The sequence below is a fragment of the Rhinopithecus roxellana genome, chromosome 3, assembly GCF_007565055.1.
Source record: "Rhinopithecus roxellana isolate Shanxi Qingling chromosome 3, ASM756505v1, whole genome shotgun sequence".
Lineage (NCBI taxonomy): Eukaryota > Metazoa > Chordata > Mammalia > Primates > Cercopithecidae > Rhinopithecus > Rhinopithecus roxellana.
In genome coordinates this window covers 79551759-79570250 of record NC_044551.1, presented here as the reverse complement: position 1 = coordinate 79570250, position 18492 = coordinate 79551759, and the positions used below count along the sequence as shown (strand labels likewise).

The 18492-nt window shown below is 37.2% G+C and overlaps 1 long non-coding RNA gene across 1 annotated transcript in view; it reads right to left on the bottom strand.

Annotated features, from left to right (window-relative positions):
* LOC115896416 overlaps positions 1–7460 on the bottom strand; it is a 63499-nt gene extending 56039 nt beyond the window's left edge. Inside the window, exons 1-3 of the long non-coding RNA XR_004056294.1 lie at positions 7169–7460; positions 6922–7014; positions 6536–6641 (exon numbers count right to left, since the gene is read on the bottom strand). This is a non-coding gene — a long non-coding RNA (uncharacterized LOC115896416). The remainder of the gene's footprint in view (positions 1–6535; positions 6642–6921; positions 7015–7168) is intronic.
* Positions 7461–18492: the final 11032 nt, after the last annotated feature.

Below are 18492 nucleotides of genomic sequence, written 5' to 3'. Positions count from 1 at the left end.
AGAAGAAAACAAATAATAAAGATCAGAGCAGAAATAAATGAAATAGAGGCTAGGAAAATAACACAAAAGATTAACAAAATGAAGAGTTTTTTTCAAAAAGATAAAATTGACAAATCTTTATCTAGAAAAACCAAAACAGGCTCAAATAAATAAAACAAGATATTAGAGAGGAGATATTACAACTCACATCAAATAAAAATACCATAAGAGACTTTTATAAGCAATTATATGCCAAAAAATTAGATAACCTATAAGAAATGAATAAATTCCTAGACACATACAACCTACCAAGACTGAATCACACACACAAACACACATACAAATAAAATAAAAACACAAAAAATCTGAACAGACCAAAAAATGTAAAAGAGGCATTAAAAATAAAGAGGCTTTGGAATAATGAGTAAAGAGATTGAATCAGTAATAAAAAGTCTTTAGCTGGGTGCAGTGTCTCACGCCTGTAATCCCAGAACTCTGGGAGGCCAAGGCAAGCAGATCAACTTGAGGCCAAGAGTTCCAAACCAACCTGGCCAACGTGGTGAAACCCTGTTTCAACTGAAAATACAAAAAAATTAGCCAGGCATGGTGGCACATGTCTGTAATCTCAGCTACTCAGGAGGCTGAGGCATGAGAATTGCCTGAGCCTGGGAGGCAGAGGTTGCAGTGAGCTGAGATTGCTGTACTACACTCCAGCCTGGGGGACAGAGCAAGACTCTGTCTGACAAAAAAAAAGTCTGACCAAAAAAAAAAAAAAAGTCTTCCACCAAAGAAAATTCTAGAACCCGATAGCATAGTCATTAGATTCTACCAAGTATTTAAAGAACAACTGTTACCTGAGATAATGCCTATGTGGCATAGCTGAATTTCTACCCTGCCCTAACTCTGCTTATCTTTAAGAAACAAGACACCTATGATAAAAATTCTTGTTGTAATCAGACTGGTTAGAACCAGAGCTCTTTGTTTTGAGATTGTTTAGAACCAAGATAGTCAATTAAATTACTTGAAAAAGACCTCAGGCTTTATTATAATCTCATTTCTACACTAGATGACACTACCATAAGTGCCATGACAGTTGACAGTTGCTGTGACAATGACCAAAAGAAGCCATAAAAGGAAGAAAAAGGGAGGAAGCACTCCATTTCCAAAATGTTCACCACCCATTTCCAAAAAAGATATGAATATCCTTTCCCTCTCTTTTAATGTCCACCCCATGCATTAGAGATACCCCATATTTTAACCCACTCACCCTTTGCTAGTCAAGAAGTTTACTCACGAGCCATGCTCCCACTTCTCAATTCCATGGCCATTAAAGAAAGTCTGCACTGCTTGAAACTCACTTTCAGTTTCCTTTATTTGGTTTCATGACAGTGAACAGGGAAGACTCCATGTTATTATAGGGGACCAGCTTTGTCAGTAACAGAACTGGTTAACCAGTGTGTGGCCCTGGACTAAATGGTCCACCTCCCTGTATGGGAACTTCTTTTCTCCCTGGAGACCCAGCAACTGGCACCTGACAGCATCAGCTGACAAAGAATTGTGACCTATACAGAATATTCCATCCAACATAATACACATTCTTCTCAAGAACATACAAAACATTCTCCAGGATAGATCAATGTTAGCTAACAAGACAAATGGTAGCAAATTTGAAAAGATCAAATTATATCAAGCATCTTTTCCAGTCACAATTAATAACAACAGAAATTTTGATAAATTTGCAAATACACAGAAGTTAAACAATATGTCCCAGAACAACCAATTAAAAGGGAAATTTAAAAGAGCATGAGACAAACAAAATGGAAACACAATGTATCATAACTTACAGGAAGCAGCAAAAACAGTTCTAAAAAATGTTTATACCAATAAACACCTACATCAAATAACGTACGTTTGTCCTGACTCTAGGTGCCAGGGATCAGCTTTGAGGAATGTAATATATTATTGTTGTGAGGGAGTAAGCAGGCAGGCAAAGGGTTATAGAACTATACTGGGAAGGACCCGCTGAGCAATGTACGGTGGGACATTTTCCCAGGATTATGGTTCTGCATGGGGACTCCTGGCACCACATCATTGTCCCATCCTCAGTAAATGGCTCATTACATCCCGAGACTCCCCTAAGTGTCTCGGCAACGGTGAGAAAGGAACTGAAGGATGGCTATGCCCCAAGTAGAGGGCCTGCAAAAGGCTCTTGAAAAGATGAGAGAAGAACTGAAGGGCTGACAGTCTAGACTGCAGGATCAGGAAACAGCCTATAGGTAAATTTGTGTGTGTGTGTGTATGTGTGTGTGTGTGTCCTTCTCTGTTCCTCTCTATTTACTCCTGTTAGTGTTTGTTCTCTTACATCTGTAAAAACCTCCAACATACCATTTTTCTTGCACTGGAGAAGCTTGGGTTTCATCCTCCTTGGAAAATACCTCTTCCCACTCTTTGACAAAACCAAAAGGACAAGGTGGCCTTGGCTACTCTACTGAAAGAAGAGATGTCAAGGATGCCTAGCTGGCCTTCAAGAAGATATTAGGGATGCCTGCATGCAGTGATAAATAGTAGTTTTGTGCACAGTAAGAAATATTTAGAGTTCAAATGGTGAGCCTGCACTTATTAAGCAGTTTTCTAAAGCTATCTTCCTCTCTTTTCTTTGCCTGCTGTGAATCCCCTGTGATCCAGTTGCTGGTGGTGAGATAAGACTTATTATTTATGGTCTAATTGAAATGGAGACATTGGAAACCCATTTGAAACTGAAGAAAAACTGTAAAAGAGAATTAAAAAAAAAAAAAAACTGCCATAAAAACTGCTTTGCCCAAATTTTGGTCCACAGCCTTCCTTGAATACTTATTGGGTCAAATGAAATTTAGTCATGTGAACGGGTTCCAATTTTGTCAAAAAAAAAAAAATTAAATCTGCCATTTTGTCACTTATGAAATGGTGAGTTTGTATTGTATCTCACGGCTAAAATTCTGAGGTAAAAGCTCTTGGATCTTTGTGTATGTGCAGAGATGTGTTACCTTATGCAGGAAGTCTAGCATACCACCAAAGTGGCTTGTAAGTAAATAAGTACTCATGAATTAAGTAAGTCCAAATGCTCTTCAAGTTCACATGAATTTAGTAATCTTTGATGAATAAAAATGGTTTTAAAATTAATAAAATAAAAATTTTAAACATGTCTTCAATATTGTTAGGATACATTTTTGTTCAGATTTGCTAATTATTTTTTATTTAAAACTCAGTGAAGGGAAACAGAGCCTCTTACCCGCAGGGAAGAAAGTGAAGTGGCGGGGTTTTGGAAGAGAGGTAGACTTGACAGTTTCACATTCATTCACCCTCACCTTCCAGGATCCTAGGCGAGGCCCCAGTTGAAATGGGCAAGGTTACCTCGCCCTCATCTCAGGGAGTGTGATGGGGGTGTGGCTTGCTTCTCCAGTGCCCACTGCTGGAACCTCTAGGGGAGCATACAGACAGGCAGGCTGTGGGGCAACAACTCCATGGCAGTGTCTAGGGTTGAATGTTTACAGCTGAAGCCCCAGTGGGCGTGCGTTACAGGGACCTCTTTTAGTTTGCCTTCTATAGGCAACTTGTGTTAACCAGCTCAATGAGACCCCCTTCCTTATCACAAGGACAGAAGGAGTTCTGTATCCCCGGGTTTCTTGCTTTGGTGTACCAGAGGAATCAGATCACACATGGGCTTGGAGAAGGAATGCAAGGTTTTATTGGGTAGAAGTAGCTCTCAGCAGATGGGGGAGTCAGAGGGGAGATGGTTTTCTCCTGGAGTTGGGCAGACTCTTCTCTGACTGCCCCAGCTAAACTCTGCCTCGTCCCCCTGGTGGATGACCTGCTATGTGCTAGCGTGCCTGCCTGTGTCTGTCGGTGTACTCTTCAGCTGACGTGCTCCCTCCCCGTCCTCTAGGGTCCAGTCACTTTTGTCTTCTTCTGCTAATGTGTTCCTCTTGACATCTGGCCGCCTGTGTGTCTGCCCGCTAAGGTCTTTGGTTTTTATAGGCGTAGGATAGGGGTCAGGATGGTCTTGAAAAATGCAACATTTGGGCATGAAAGCAGGAGTGCCTGTCCTCACCTAGTTCCGTGGGGGTGGAGCCCTTGCCAGGGACCTACCTGTGTCTACCCAGCACTGCCCTACCCCACTCCTATATCACTATGTGGACCCAGGCATTCAAAAACTCCCCTGCAATATTTGGAGAAGCCTTAGCTAGGGACCCAGAGCACCTGATTCTTCTGAATGGATGGCATAATGTGACCAAGCATTCTGAAAACTTAAAACCCTACTCACAATGCCCCCACTATTAGCCCTAACCAACTTAAACAAACCTTTCCATCTTTATGTTTCATAAGAGGAAGGAATTGCTCTAGTAACACTAACTTGAAGGTTGGGCCCACTGACCTGGATAAACGATCTACTTTTCCAAGCAACTGGAATTACTTGCTAAACGCTGGCCCCCTTGCTTTAGGTCAGTGGCAGTCACAGCCCTCCTTTTAAAAGAAACAGAAAAGTTAACCTTTGGCCGACCCCTAACCGTCTGGACTCCCCACCATACCCAGACCCTCATGAATGAAAGGGGGTCAAAATGGCTGTCCTCAGGCAGTGCTCTCCAGTTACAGACAACCATCACATAACTTTGAAGGTATGTAATATCTTGAACACAGCCACACTCCTTCCACTTGAAGATGGTGACTTATCTCACAACTGCTTAGAGGATGGAGTAAGTTTACTCCAGTAGGCCGAACCTTAAACGTGAATCTATTGAGAATGCAAAATCCTAGTGGTTCACCAATGAGAATGGCTGTATGCAAGAGGAACAGGGGAGGGCAGGGTATGCTATGGTCTCACTGATACCGTAGAAGCGGGCAGTCTCCTACCTGGATGCTTTTAGCCTGCACTGTCAAGCCTGCACTTCTTGACCCTCACTTTCAGCTTCATTGTATTGGCTTTGTGATACTGAACAGAAAAAGGCCCCATCTTTTGGGGGACAGAAGGCAGAGCTTGTTGATCTAACTGGGGCATAAAATTGAGTGAAGGGAATGAGTATGCTGATTCCAGGTACTAATATTCCATCTTTCATACACATGGCACTAGTTAGAGGAAAAGGGGCATGTTAACCTTGGATAACAAACAGGTCAAAAATGGTACCATCATTTTAGGGTTATTAGAGACTGTAAGACAACTCGCCCAGGTGGCAGTAGTTCATTGCTGCAGCCACCAGAAGGGGGATGTTAAGGTAATTAAAGAAACTAATAAAGCCAACCTAGTGTCAAAACAGGTGACTTTAGGGAAGGTCACTTTCCAAATGCCACTTTCACCTTCTTTCCTGGGTCCTGCTCTTTTACCCTCTTTGACTCTCAAAAGGAATGGAAAAAAAAACCTCCAAATGGGGTTATACCAAAAGTATTGATCAGTCAGGATGGCTAATTAGCCCTCATGGACAATTTCTTTCCCCAAAAGCAGTTGACTTGCAGACTGTTAAAACAAAAACCATTCCAACACTCACTGGTCAAGAGGCCCGTCAACTGACTTTGTAAAAGTATAACTGTCCCAACCCTCAGGGAGCTAATCAAAGAGATGGGTGAGACTAGTCCATCTGCTATGTTAATAACCCTAATATCCACCTTATGCAGTGGGTGGGGAGAAGGGAAGGGAGACTACACAGCTGGTCTAGTACCAAGGTAGACACCCAGGGAAAGACTGGTAAATCAGTTTCACAGTTATGCCCAGAGGCTCTAAAAGCTTATATACCACCTGGTTCTTACGGACACCTTTTCAGGATGGGTAGGAGCCTTTGCCAGCCACACTGAAATTGCCCATGAGGTGGCAAAGGTCCCCAGATTCAAGCTGCCTTGGTCAATCCAAAGTGATAATGGACCAGCATTTATAGCTTTCATTACTACGGCTGCTTCTTGGGGCTTAGAAATAAAATGATCCCTACATACCATCTGGAGACCACAGTCTCAGGCAAAATACAGCACACCAACCAGACCCTTAAAAGGACTTTAGCCAAAGTAAGCCAGAAAACCCATCTCCCATGGATTTCATTATTCCCCACAGCCTTGTTAAAAATAAGAAGAACTCCAAAAGAAAAAATCAAACTGAGCCCTTATGAGCTAATCCATGGCCAACTGGTCCAGGTCTGGTAAGGTAACCAGGAGGTCCTCAGAAACATGAAAAAAATAAAATATGCCACCAAGGTTAGAAAAATAATAAAGGCCTTTTAGGAGTATAGAATTCAAGGATTACCTTCATCATCTCATTTAGCCTTTCATCTTTTACATCCCAGGACTGGGTTTTGTTAAAAACCTAAAAGTGGGAGGACCACAAGATTATTTAGAACCTAAATAGACAAGACCATATCTGGTAATTTTCACAACTAGCTCTACCTTAGAGTTACAGGGAGTGGCACTTGGGTCCACCATACCCAGATAAAGGCAGCCATGGAACCTAAGGAAGAAAGTGCCACTTACTCAACTGAAACATTCTCAGATCTAAGTTTCCTTTACAAAAGGATGGACAAGAAACCTCAAACACATAAGTTACCTTGGACCCGCATATACTTTTCTGCCAGGACTTAATCTACTTGTCTTGCTTGCAGGTATTCTAAGCTTTGCTCTTGGAGTCACTTTGTTTCATTCAGAGCCTACCCCTGTTTGGAAAACAGATGACATCAAGGAGAGTGCAGTTAGGGAACCTAACCCCCAGACAAGTCAAAATATTTAATTGTTTTCCATTCCCCTCTTGCTCAAGGAGTAAAACAGCGATTTGGCTTATTCTGGCTGGCATCAGGATAGTGGGCAGTCTCCTTGCTCCATAGAGAAGGTTTGCCTACAATGAAGTTACCCTCCACAACTTCAAAACAGTTATAGAAACTTTAGCCTATAAGACTGGTGATGGCCTTATCTGCCTCACAGTCTCCTCAGACTTACTAGCCATTATCGTGCATCATAACTGTCTGGCTCTTGATGACCTCTTGGCAGAACAAGGTAGGGTGTGTATAGTCACCAACTCTTCCTGTTGTGCTTGGGTAAATAATTTCAGATAAATAAAAAAATACATTAAAGTCATCTACAACCAGACCAAGTGGTTGCACCAATTTAACCAAAAGGGCATGGGCCCGCAGGGAATATGGAAAAATTATAAAACAGGCCATCCCTAATCTTGCATGGTTCTTACCCTTCCTGGGCACTTTAGCTGACATCCTACTTCTTTGATTTTTGGGCCCTGTTTCTTAAACTGCCTTGTTTCTTTTGTGTCTAAGCAAGTTGAGGCCATACAGCAATATGAACGGCTAGGCTTGTACCCGGGAGATAACGAGACCTACCTAAGACTAGCTAGGAAAAATTTCACTCCTCCAATGGGTCCCACATCAACACCTGGATTCAGCTTAAAGAAGTTATAGAAGATGGACCTTCGTCCCTTCATACCCCTCAAGAATGAGGAGTACATATAGAGAAAAGGAAGAATTTGTTACACAGTTTAATGGTAACGTGACATAGCTGAATTTCTACCCAGTCTTAATTCTGCTTATCTTTAAGGAACAGGACACCTGTAATAAAAAGTTCCCTTTGTAACCCTTACGAGCTGAGACTGGTAAGAACCAAGATAGCCAATCAAATCACCTCAAAAAGACCTCAGACTCCATTATGATCAGATTTCCATGCTAAATGGCACCATGACTGCTGACAATCACCATGACAATGACAAAAAGAAGCCATGAAAGGACAAAAGGAAAGGCAGCACTCAGATTCTGGGACATTTCCCTCCCATTACCAGAAAAGACATGAATATTCCTCTTCTTACTTTTAAGGCAAATCCCTTCATTAGAGAAATCCTATATTTTAACCCTTTCACCCCTCACTAGTTGAGAAGTTGATTTGAGCCATGCTTTTACTTCTCAATCCCATGGCCATTGAATAAAGCCTGCACTGATGGACACTTTCAGTTTTGTGTATTGGTTTTGTGAGACTGAACAGGGAAGGACCCCATCTTTTGGGGGACCAGCTTTGTCAGTAACAGAGTTAATACCAATTCTCTAAAGACTTTTCAAGAAATTACAGAGAAGGGAACAATCCTAAACTCTGTTTACAAGGCCAATATTTTTCTGATACCAAAGCCAGACAAGGACATCACATGAAAAGAAAACTATGGGCCAATATCATTAATGAACATGATGCAAAAATCCACAACTAAATACTAGCAAACTGAATTCAGCAACACATTAAAAGGATAATTCACCATAATCAGGAGAGATTTGTCCCTGAGATACAAGGATGATTCAACATTCACAAACTGATACATATGATACACCACATCAGCAGAATAAAGGACAAAAATCATATGGACAAAAATCAACTCAAAATGTATTAAAGACTTTAAACATAAGACTTGAAACTATGAAACTACTAGAGGAAAACACAGGAGAAAAACTACATTACATTGATTTGGGCAATGATTTTTTTTTTTTTCAGATTTGACCCTAAAAGCATAGGTAACAAAAGCAAAAGTACACAAATGGAGTTACATCAAAATTTAAAAGTATCTGCACAATAAAGGAAAGAATGAACAGAGTAAAGAGAACCTACAGTTTGGGAGAAAATATTTACAAGCCATACATCTGATAAGAGATCTATATCCAAAATGTAAAAGGAACTCAAACGAGTCTATAGGAAAAAAAAACAAATATTCTGATTAAGAAATGAGCAAAGAACCTGAATAGACATTTCTCAAAAAAGACATACGAATGGCTACTAGATATATGATAAAATGCTCAACATTACTAAACATAAGAAGATGCAAATTAAAACTACTTCACATCTGTTAGAATGTCTATTATTGGAAGATAAATGATAACAAGTGTTGGCAAGGATGTAGAGACAAAAGAACCCTTATACACTGTTAGAATGAAAATCAGCACAACCATTATGAAAACCGGTTTGGAGATTCCTTTAAAAAACTAAAAATAGAATTATCATATGACCTAGCAATCTCACTACTGGGTATTTACCCAAAGATTTGAAATCAGAATGTCAAAGATATGTCTGCATTTCCATGTTCACTGCAGCACTATTCACAATAGTCAAGACATGGAATCAACCTAAGTGTCCATTAAGGGAGGAAAGGACAAAGAAAATGTGGCATATGTACACTGTGGAATTCTAGACATCCTTAAAAAAGAAAGAAATTCTGTCAATTGTGACAATGTGGATGAAACTAGAGAACATTAGGTTAAATGACATAGCCAAACACAGAAAGCAAAATATCATGTGTTCTCACTTATATGTGAAATCTAAAACTATTTAACCCATAGAAGCCGAGAGTAGAAAGCTGATTATCAGGGGCTGGGGGAAGGGTGGAGAATGGGGAGATGGTAATTGAAGGGTACAAGCCTCTTAGATAGGAGGAATAAGTTTGATTTGTTTTTTTATGTTTTGTTTTGTTTTTTTTTTTGAGATCCATTGCACAGCATGGTAAACATAGCTTATAATTGACTGCTGTACATTTCAGTATTGCTAAGATAGTAAATTTCAAATGCTGTCACAAAATAATGGTAATACTTGAGGTGATAGATGTTAGTTAGCAGGATTTATGCATTCTACATTGTATTCCAAAATCACAACATACTTTTTACCCCATAAGTATTTTTAAGCATTATATATATATACACCTATAATTTATCAATATAATAAAACTAAAATACTCAAAACTACAAAATCATATTCAAGTCCCCCAGATTAGACCAGTTCAACTTAAATCTTAAAATACAAACAAATAAACAAACACAAGTTCTCCATTAAAAAATATAACTCTTTTTAAATTGTCTCATTTTGTCACAGTTTTACAGCAGCAATAGCATGATGCACATAAGCTTGAGTATCCCTTATCAGCTTTCCCAGGAGAAGGATGGCAGAATTAAATTTCCATGCAACACACTAAGAAATAACAGGCACAACTTAGAATCAGGGATAAAAATTCAAATGGACTAGTTTCTGGGACGAGATACCACCTAGAAAATGTGGCAAACATTAATGTTTCCAAGCAGTGTCACTCTGCCTTGTGAAATTACCTGGGTCTTTTGGTGTGCTGGCTACCTCTTTGTAAGTGGTTGAATAAATTCATCATCTCAGTGTCATATGAGCTCACTGCTGGCACGGTTTCAAGAAATCTCATTATTTTTTGATGTCTATGATGGATTAAAGATGAGAATATTGCTGGCCTAAGGGTTCGTTAGCCTTGCCTGTCATATTTGTCAGCTACAAAGCAGCTCTGCTGAAGGGTTAGGAGGGCGTTTGGGAGAGTGGGCCATTAAAACACAGTTCCATTACTTACACTCAGTTAGACTGAGGAAATGGAGGGTAACAAGTGTGAGAGTTGCCCCATGGGATCCATTTTCTTTGTTACACACCCAAAAAGAAAAAATCAGGATGACAGCAGAAATGGCAAGAAACTCTCCCAACATGGGATGGCTACATCTTGTAATTTCTCACTGCGGGAGAAAAGTGCTTGTTTCGGTAACCTCACAGGCAGTTCTGGGAGTTATGTGGCCAGGCAACATCCTGCGTGATCAACCCCAATTCTTACCGTGAACTGACCTTAGATTGCTCTCTAGCCTCTTAGAGGTGGAACAAGGCTATCTGAAATCTTCTAAGTCCTAGGAACAAAGGCTATCACAGCACATATGGAGAATAACCAACAACACATTGTGATTGAAAATATTAAACATATTTCAAAGATATTTTAAATGCCTCACATAATGATAATAAAATTATCTTTAGCGCTGTAATTTTTAAGTAGATATTATGTTCACAAGTTTTCAGGAATGTTGTACATACAAGGTAAAGCAATGGACATCTGCAATGTTACCGAAAAATTGATTACCTAATTCATGGTAATGCCTTCCAAGATTATTTCTCTCATGTTCATGTAGCAAGTGCTACTTATAGATCAGACTATGCAAGGATGTAGATACCTTTGGAAATTTCTTCTCTGAAGTCCAATATAGCCATTTACTGAACTAGTTTTCTACTAACTGATAATGATATAGTGGTGAAAAAAAATACAAGTCCTTTCCTTGCTTTCTTGAAGCTTACAATTTAATATGGTGACAGACATTAAACAAATCTTATCTTATACATATATATTTCTTATTTGGTTTAGTTCACTTAAAAATGTAGGTGTATCTACTACTTGTAAGATAATGCATTACTAGTTCTGGATTCTACAGACATGAAAACAACACAATCCTTTTGGCCTGCATGATGCTTATGGTTTTGTGGGAGAGAAAGATATGTAAACAGATCATGACAATACTTTGTAACACATCTAGGCTTCTGTTTCATTCAAGAGAGTCCCCTCCCTTCCCCTTCTGCTTCTGCTTCTTCTTCCTTTCCCTTTTCCCTTCCCCTTTCTTTTCCCTTCCTTCCCCGACTTTCCTTTCTTCTTGCTGTTTAACTATTACATTGCTAATATATATCAGGGACTATATACTAAGCGAAGTTCAGATAGGGTCAATTGGCTGCTTATTATGTGCCAGGCACAGTGTAAATTATACTACATGCATGATTAACTCAAACAAGTCTCAGAATGGTAGTATTATTATTATTATTCCCATTTCATAGAAGATTAAACAATTATCTAAAGAGTCAAATGGAATGCTGACATTTGAGCAAAGATCTGTGTGATTTCATAGTCTGTGTTCTTATCCACTATATAACTATATAGGAGATTTGTGTTAGAAAGAGGTGTTATTTAAGAAAAATAATAAACCTTAGCCAAAAGTGAATAAAGATAAATTATTTCTATAAAGTGAAAATACGTACCCAAGAAAAATTATACTTGTCACTTTAACTTATTAACATTGTCCCCAAATGGATTAAGTAACACTAAAATGTATTTTTAAATAGTAGAGTATAAAACCTTTCATTAAGTAATACTATAAAATAGTGTGTATATGTATAGGTATATGTGTTGCCACACATGCAATTGCAATTTTAAAAACTTAAGTAAAAATATTTTTATCTTTAAAATATTAGCTCTGGGCTTAGTGGAAGAATTATTGGGCCTCACTAATTGTACCAAAAGCAATGGCTGTAACAGTGCAACGCTGAGAAAGTGTGACTTTGGATGAGTGGTGGTGAGGGCTTAGGGGACATCACCGCCTGCTCTGTCAAATCCACATGCACATCCAGGAGGATGGAGGGAGGCAAGTGGATGGTTGTTGAAGGATTATGTTTTTTGTTATGTTAGTTAACATGGAGGCCACATGAAAACACACATCAGCTCTTTCTAAGCCAAATTTTCACCTTGAGGGAGTCACGCAAGTATAAAATACAATGCCTTACAGCTCATTCAGTGGTGTTAGAGGGAAACAAAATTAAAAATGAACTGCAGGAGGCATGGATCCTCCCGTACCACCTCTGAGGCTGAAAGTCAGTAGAAAGATAGATTAGGCTCTGCCTTGAGATACACACAGGCTAGCAGAACTGAGACATCACTTGACACTATGGAGACTACTGAGCTTTGCTGAACGCAGTGTTGGTAGAACCATAATGAAGCTAGGTCATTCCTATGTATTAACATTCTGAGAAACACCAAAGCCAAGGCATGTTTCTCTGGATGCACCATGGGCTCTGGCTTGAGAAACAACTCACTCATTCGTTTGCAGGGATGTGCACATCTAACCCACAGCACAGGTCATTCACATCTTCTCACTCCCACAGCCTCTTGTAGGGGAACTGTTCTTTACTCAAGAGAATAATCAGCTGTCTCGAGTCCCCAAGATAAGTAAACTAAAAATCTCTACCTTAAGGACTATTTGGTAGACAACAATTGTAAACAAGCTCAGATTTGTACTCCTCACCCTTATAGTGTTATATAATACATAATTCAAAACCTCCAAATTTGATTTTTTACATTCAGTGTTTTAAGAATTTAATCTTACTGTGTCAGTCTCCAAATCAATCTCCCTAACACATTGTTTTGTCCATCCACCACTTACTGAAATTGTTCAATAATGTATCTCGTCTGTACCCCTTACCCATTGTACCTACAACTTCTGGCTGCAGGATAGAGTCTACAGTCGAGAAGATTAAGGAAAAAGTATTGAATCTAAATTCCCAGAATTTTTCCCATAGTATTCCCATGAGTTCAAAGATCCTAGAGTAAAAAGACCATGTCTATTCTTTCTTTTGAATTCCCAAGTGCAATATCTAGTGCCTTAAACATAACATGTTTACATTAGCACTTGAGAATATTTGCCTCTTTGATATTTATTATTTATTTTTCATACATTATTTTTGGGGGTACTTGTTTTTTTCTGTTTATTTATTTAAGTTTTGGGGTACATGTGCAGGATGTACAGGTTTGTTACACAGGTAAACATGTGTCATGGTGGTTTTGCTGCACCTATCAACACCTCACCTAAGTATTAACCCCAGCATACAGTTAAGTTACTAATTTGGAAACAAAATATATTTGGAAGTGAGAATCATTCATCTTACAATTTTTAAAAGAGAAAATAATACATTTTAACATTTATCTATGCTTACTCTATGCAATACCTTGTTCTACTGAATTTTCAGCTATCCATACTTTTCCAAGAATGGAAACATGTCTGCTATATTTCGCACTAGAGAGTTACTGAAGCTTGAAATTTTCACAACAGAAACAACGTCTTTTGCTTTCCCTTAGATAATTCAGCTGCTTCTTTTCAATACAATCTGGTCATTTCTCTTTTTAAGAGTCACAGAAATATCCCCTCAGGGATGTTTTTCCCTTTCTTTCTTCACCACAGCACTTTCTAATCTCAGGGGAAAGGACAGTCAAGGTTTTCTATGTACATTTCCCATACTGTACAAATTCCCTGTATTTTCTCCCAATGGACACAACCTGTCTCCTTCCCTTTTATTAATTGCCCCATTGCAAAATGAAAACTCTTTAAAAAGTTGAGTATTAGGTTTTTTAATTTGTTATTTTTTGTGAAACAAAATAAACATTTTAATTACTCAGATAATATAGAAGTTAAATAGAATGATGAAGGAATATAATGACCATATGCTGAAAAATTCACATATAGATAAACTAGCAATATTTCTGAAAAACTTTACACCAGGAAAAAATAGAGAATTTGAAAATACAGTGTTAAAGAATGAAAGATGAAGATAAATTATTTAATTAATTAATTTTAAAATTATCACAAATTAATGTAACCAGAATAACTATATAATTTTATATTATATTAATTTGAAATATAATCTGATTATTCAGTACCTATACTTGTGAAATTTCTATAAAGGCATTTGATATAATATGAAAATGTTTTTCTGTGAGTCCATCTTATTTATGAATATTATTTTTGCTAGATACAGTGGGCATTTAGCAAGCTTCTTGGAAATTTTGAATGGTAAGACAAGATGCTGAGCACTAATTCAAAGACAAAGATAAATTAGCAACTTTCTAAACTTGGGGTCATTAAACCCAGTGAGATCATTACTTTTTAAATAACAGATTAGATGAATAAATAAATATACAGATAAATAATTTAAAACTTTTTCTCTTCTTTTGAATTTTTCACATGAGTTCTACACATGTTACATGGATAACAGAGCATGTAAACCCAAAAAACTGTGATTCACTTTTTGTACCTTATGCCCAAAAGCTGTTATTTTATTCATAGCATCACAAAAGGTCTATAAAAACCATACAAATTAAGTCACACAATTGTCTGCATCTCTTATCCAAACTCATTGATTAAAAGCCAACTGGTAATTTATCCCAATGTATTAGGAAATAATCATTCTGTTTCTTTTTTTGTGGTTGTAATGGCTTTACAGTTATTCATAAGACTCCAGAGAATAAACATTTAATACATTTTCATTCTCACATCTTAATGTTTATACTTGAATAGTAATAAAAGGAAGATTAGTTTTCTTTCATTTCTAAAAGTTATATTTTAATTGTATATGGTAATATAGTGAGATTATTAAAATACCACATGAAATGTAAAAACTATACAAATGGTAGTAGTAGCTGAATTAATCCTGCAAAAAGGAAAACCTTGCAGAAAACCCAAAAGGAAATTTAAAGTTTTAATACTAGAACTTACAGATTCCACTTCAATTTGTCTTAATGAATAATGAGGATAATAAAATGACCCTTCATATACTCAGTGAGTTTTCATCAATCACTTCTTAAAATGTCTGTAACAACAAATTGCTAGCTTATTTCTGATAACAAATTGTTGTTTGAAGGATCAGGTACACACTGATAGAATTTTAAAACCAACATAACTATGAGTTACTCCATATAAAAGAGGTATATCATGAGTCATGAGTCTTGTGTACAGACAACACCGATGGAGTTGGGAAAATGAGATTGAGTAAGGTGATTGATCCAGCAAAGGAAGCTTCTATATCTGGATGAGTTATATCCTGAGTTGTGTGAAAATTTTACAGAAGGAGCGCATTAAAACTAAATAAATCTTTAAAAATGTCAAGGAGATGAGAATAATGTCAGAAGACAGAATAAAGACCAATAAAATAAGACTTTCTAAGTGATGTAAAAAATGGATATTTGAGAGTGACCTTCCCCCCAAAAATACTAAGATAGATTCTCCAACTGATGATCTAAAAATTTAGTAAAAAAAACACACACTTGTCACTAGGAGCACATACAAATTTACTAAAAGCAAGTCATTTCCAGTAACTTTATCTTCTCTTTTGTTGAGTGTATCTCAAAAGCAGAGACTGATCAGTAGGTTTAATTTGAATCTTTGGACTCAGTAAATTAGGGGAAAGAAGACAAGATTACCCACCAGAATATGCTAAGCAGAATGAAGTAAGACTTTTTTTTGCAGTAAAGATCATATATTCGTACTGTTTGAGAAATAAGATGCAGGATTTCATAAAGTCATGTTTGAGACCACAAGTTACTCTTCATAGAGTTCTGTAATTTAGCAACATGGAATTGAAGAAGTGAAAGGTTTCTCTGTGGTGTGTAGATGAGGTAGCATAGATGTTATTTCAGTTCCATTGAAATCAACATTCTGAAAAACTGGCCCATAAAGTCTCATTCCTGATACAATTTTAAGCTAGCTTTCCTTTTTTAAAAAGAGAATTTGTATAGTTATACATTTTAATAAGTTTAAATCAAACGTTTGTTAACATTTACAATGAGTTAATTTAATTTGAAACTAGTTTTAGGAGCCATCCTGCTCTCATAAATAGCATCATCTTTTATTTTTAGATGATTTTTGCTGTTTTCTACCAGTTCTAACTTTGCTAGAAGCTAGAAATGATCAAAAATATTTTTGTGAAATTTATATACCAATTTCTCCTTGGTCTTAACCCCAGAAGAAATTATAGACTTTAGGGACCTTTAGGGTATTGCTAAAGGTCAAAAACTCCATAAAAATGGCAAGGTTTAATTAACGCAGATCATGAAGAGCAGACAAGGCTTGATGGCTGGTAAGAAAATGTGTGGAAAATTGTGCTTCAGAGTACAGCAAATAAAGCAAAACACTTACACAAACCAGCCCTAATTTGATCTGTATCTGAAACATAATGTCATCTTTTTGATTTTTACTTACTTGGTTAAATTTCATTAAACAAAATATATAAGCATCAGTAATTTCCTGAGAAGCACTGTCATTTGAGAAAAGTGTAACTATAAAAGGACTAATAAATGCACAATAATTAAGCCCAAGTTAATTACATTGAAATAAATTTGTTAAGTCCTCTCACCTTTAAATTACATAATAAACATATCAAATAAATGCCTGTACACAAATCAAGCTTTTATATTTTATTTTTGTAAAAAGGGTATTTATTCTATTGACTCAACTTTATCAACTTACAAAAACAACAAAAATGCTAGACAGTAACCAAATTTAATTTGAAGCTTATCTCTGCAAGTCGTTGTCAAAGAATATGAATCCAAGGAGTAATTAGCATATGTGCCTAACATCCTTACCTGTTGCTTTGGCTGTGATTCAAATGCACAGTGAGAAATAGGGTTGGGCTCACTTTTTTGATCTACAAGACTCTGAAAATGTCAAAAGGCGAAACCTGAGTTTCCTGTGCCTTTTGTCTACTTGTGGTGAGATAGGATAACTATCCCTCTGGTTTTCTTTCTGGTATAAGCTGAACATTAGGGAGAATACAGAGCAGTTTGAAGCAGCTGTTAGAAGTAAAGGTAGAGAGTGATAAAAAAATTCTAACAACTGGACTAAAGGATCATAGTTCCTTATAAAGTCCCTTTAAGCAGTGATCTCCAACCTTTTGGGCTCCAGGGACCGGTTTCATGGGAAACAACGTTTCCATGCATGGGGTCGGGGTGGAGGTGGGCTAGAGGAGATGGAGAGTTCCACAATAGGGTTCATGCTCCTATGAGACTCTAAGGACCCTGGCTCATCTAACAGGAAGCAGAGCTCAGGTGTTAATGCTCCCCCTCAGGCCGCTCACTTCCTGCTGTACACTCCTGATCCTAACAGGCCACAGATTGGTACTGATCTATGGACGGGGGATGGGGACCCCTACCTTTTTTTGGAAAGCGTAGTAAACAATTTTATCTTTGCATTAACCTATAATGTAACCCCTTTACCTCCTCTTAGTTCATAGTAAACTTTCTTCTTTAACTCAGGTGGAGAAATAAATATATTGACACATATGGTTCTTGAATATATTTTTGCACAGGAATGTACTATAGCTGTGTTTACCCACTAATATGCAAAGTTTGCACTGGAGAATTCACATTGTCGATATTTGTGTAAACATATATTCACGTGTATATATTTCTATATATTTTTAATAAACGTATCTACATATCCATAGTGTATACTTGCCAGGGAAAATTAGGAAATGCCTGCTATCTTTAAGTTTGTCTTAGTGAAAGTTCATGATTTGTCATGCATCTGGAAAATAATATATATTATTGAAAATTTTCACCTCTTTCATTATGTAAATAATATAAATATGCCTCACTCTTTTTCCAATTTCAATCAGTATCCAGAATTTTCCAGTTTTAATCATCATTCTCTCCATTTATGCATTTTCCTCATTAGCCTCAGTTCATGAAATAACTTCAAATAATGTTTCTGATGGAAAATACTTTAAGAGAAACAGAAAATATGTTTATATATCCCAACTGTGATAAAATGCACCAGGCAAATCTGTCAATGGGATTCAGCAACACAAAAGCTCATAATATATGTGTGTCCTAAAAAGGGCACATTGTGTTTCTAGCTATATTACTGTGTGTTGCCAACCCTGCAAATTATTAGGTGCTTTTTTTTAAACATTATTACTTTTTGAAATTTTTAAAAACTTTTATTTTAGGTTCAGAGATACATGTGCAGTTTTGTTATATAGGTAAACTCATGTTACAGTGGTTTGTTGCAGAGATTATTTCATCACCCAGTTATTAACCATAGTACCCAACAGTTATTTTTTCTGATCCTTTCCCTCTTCCCACCCTTCACCCTCAAATAGGCGCCGGTGTCTGTT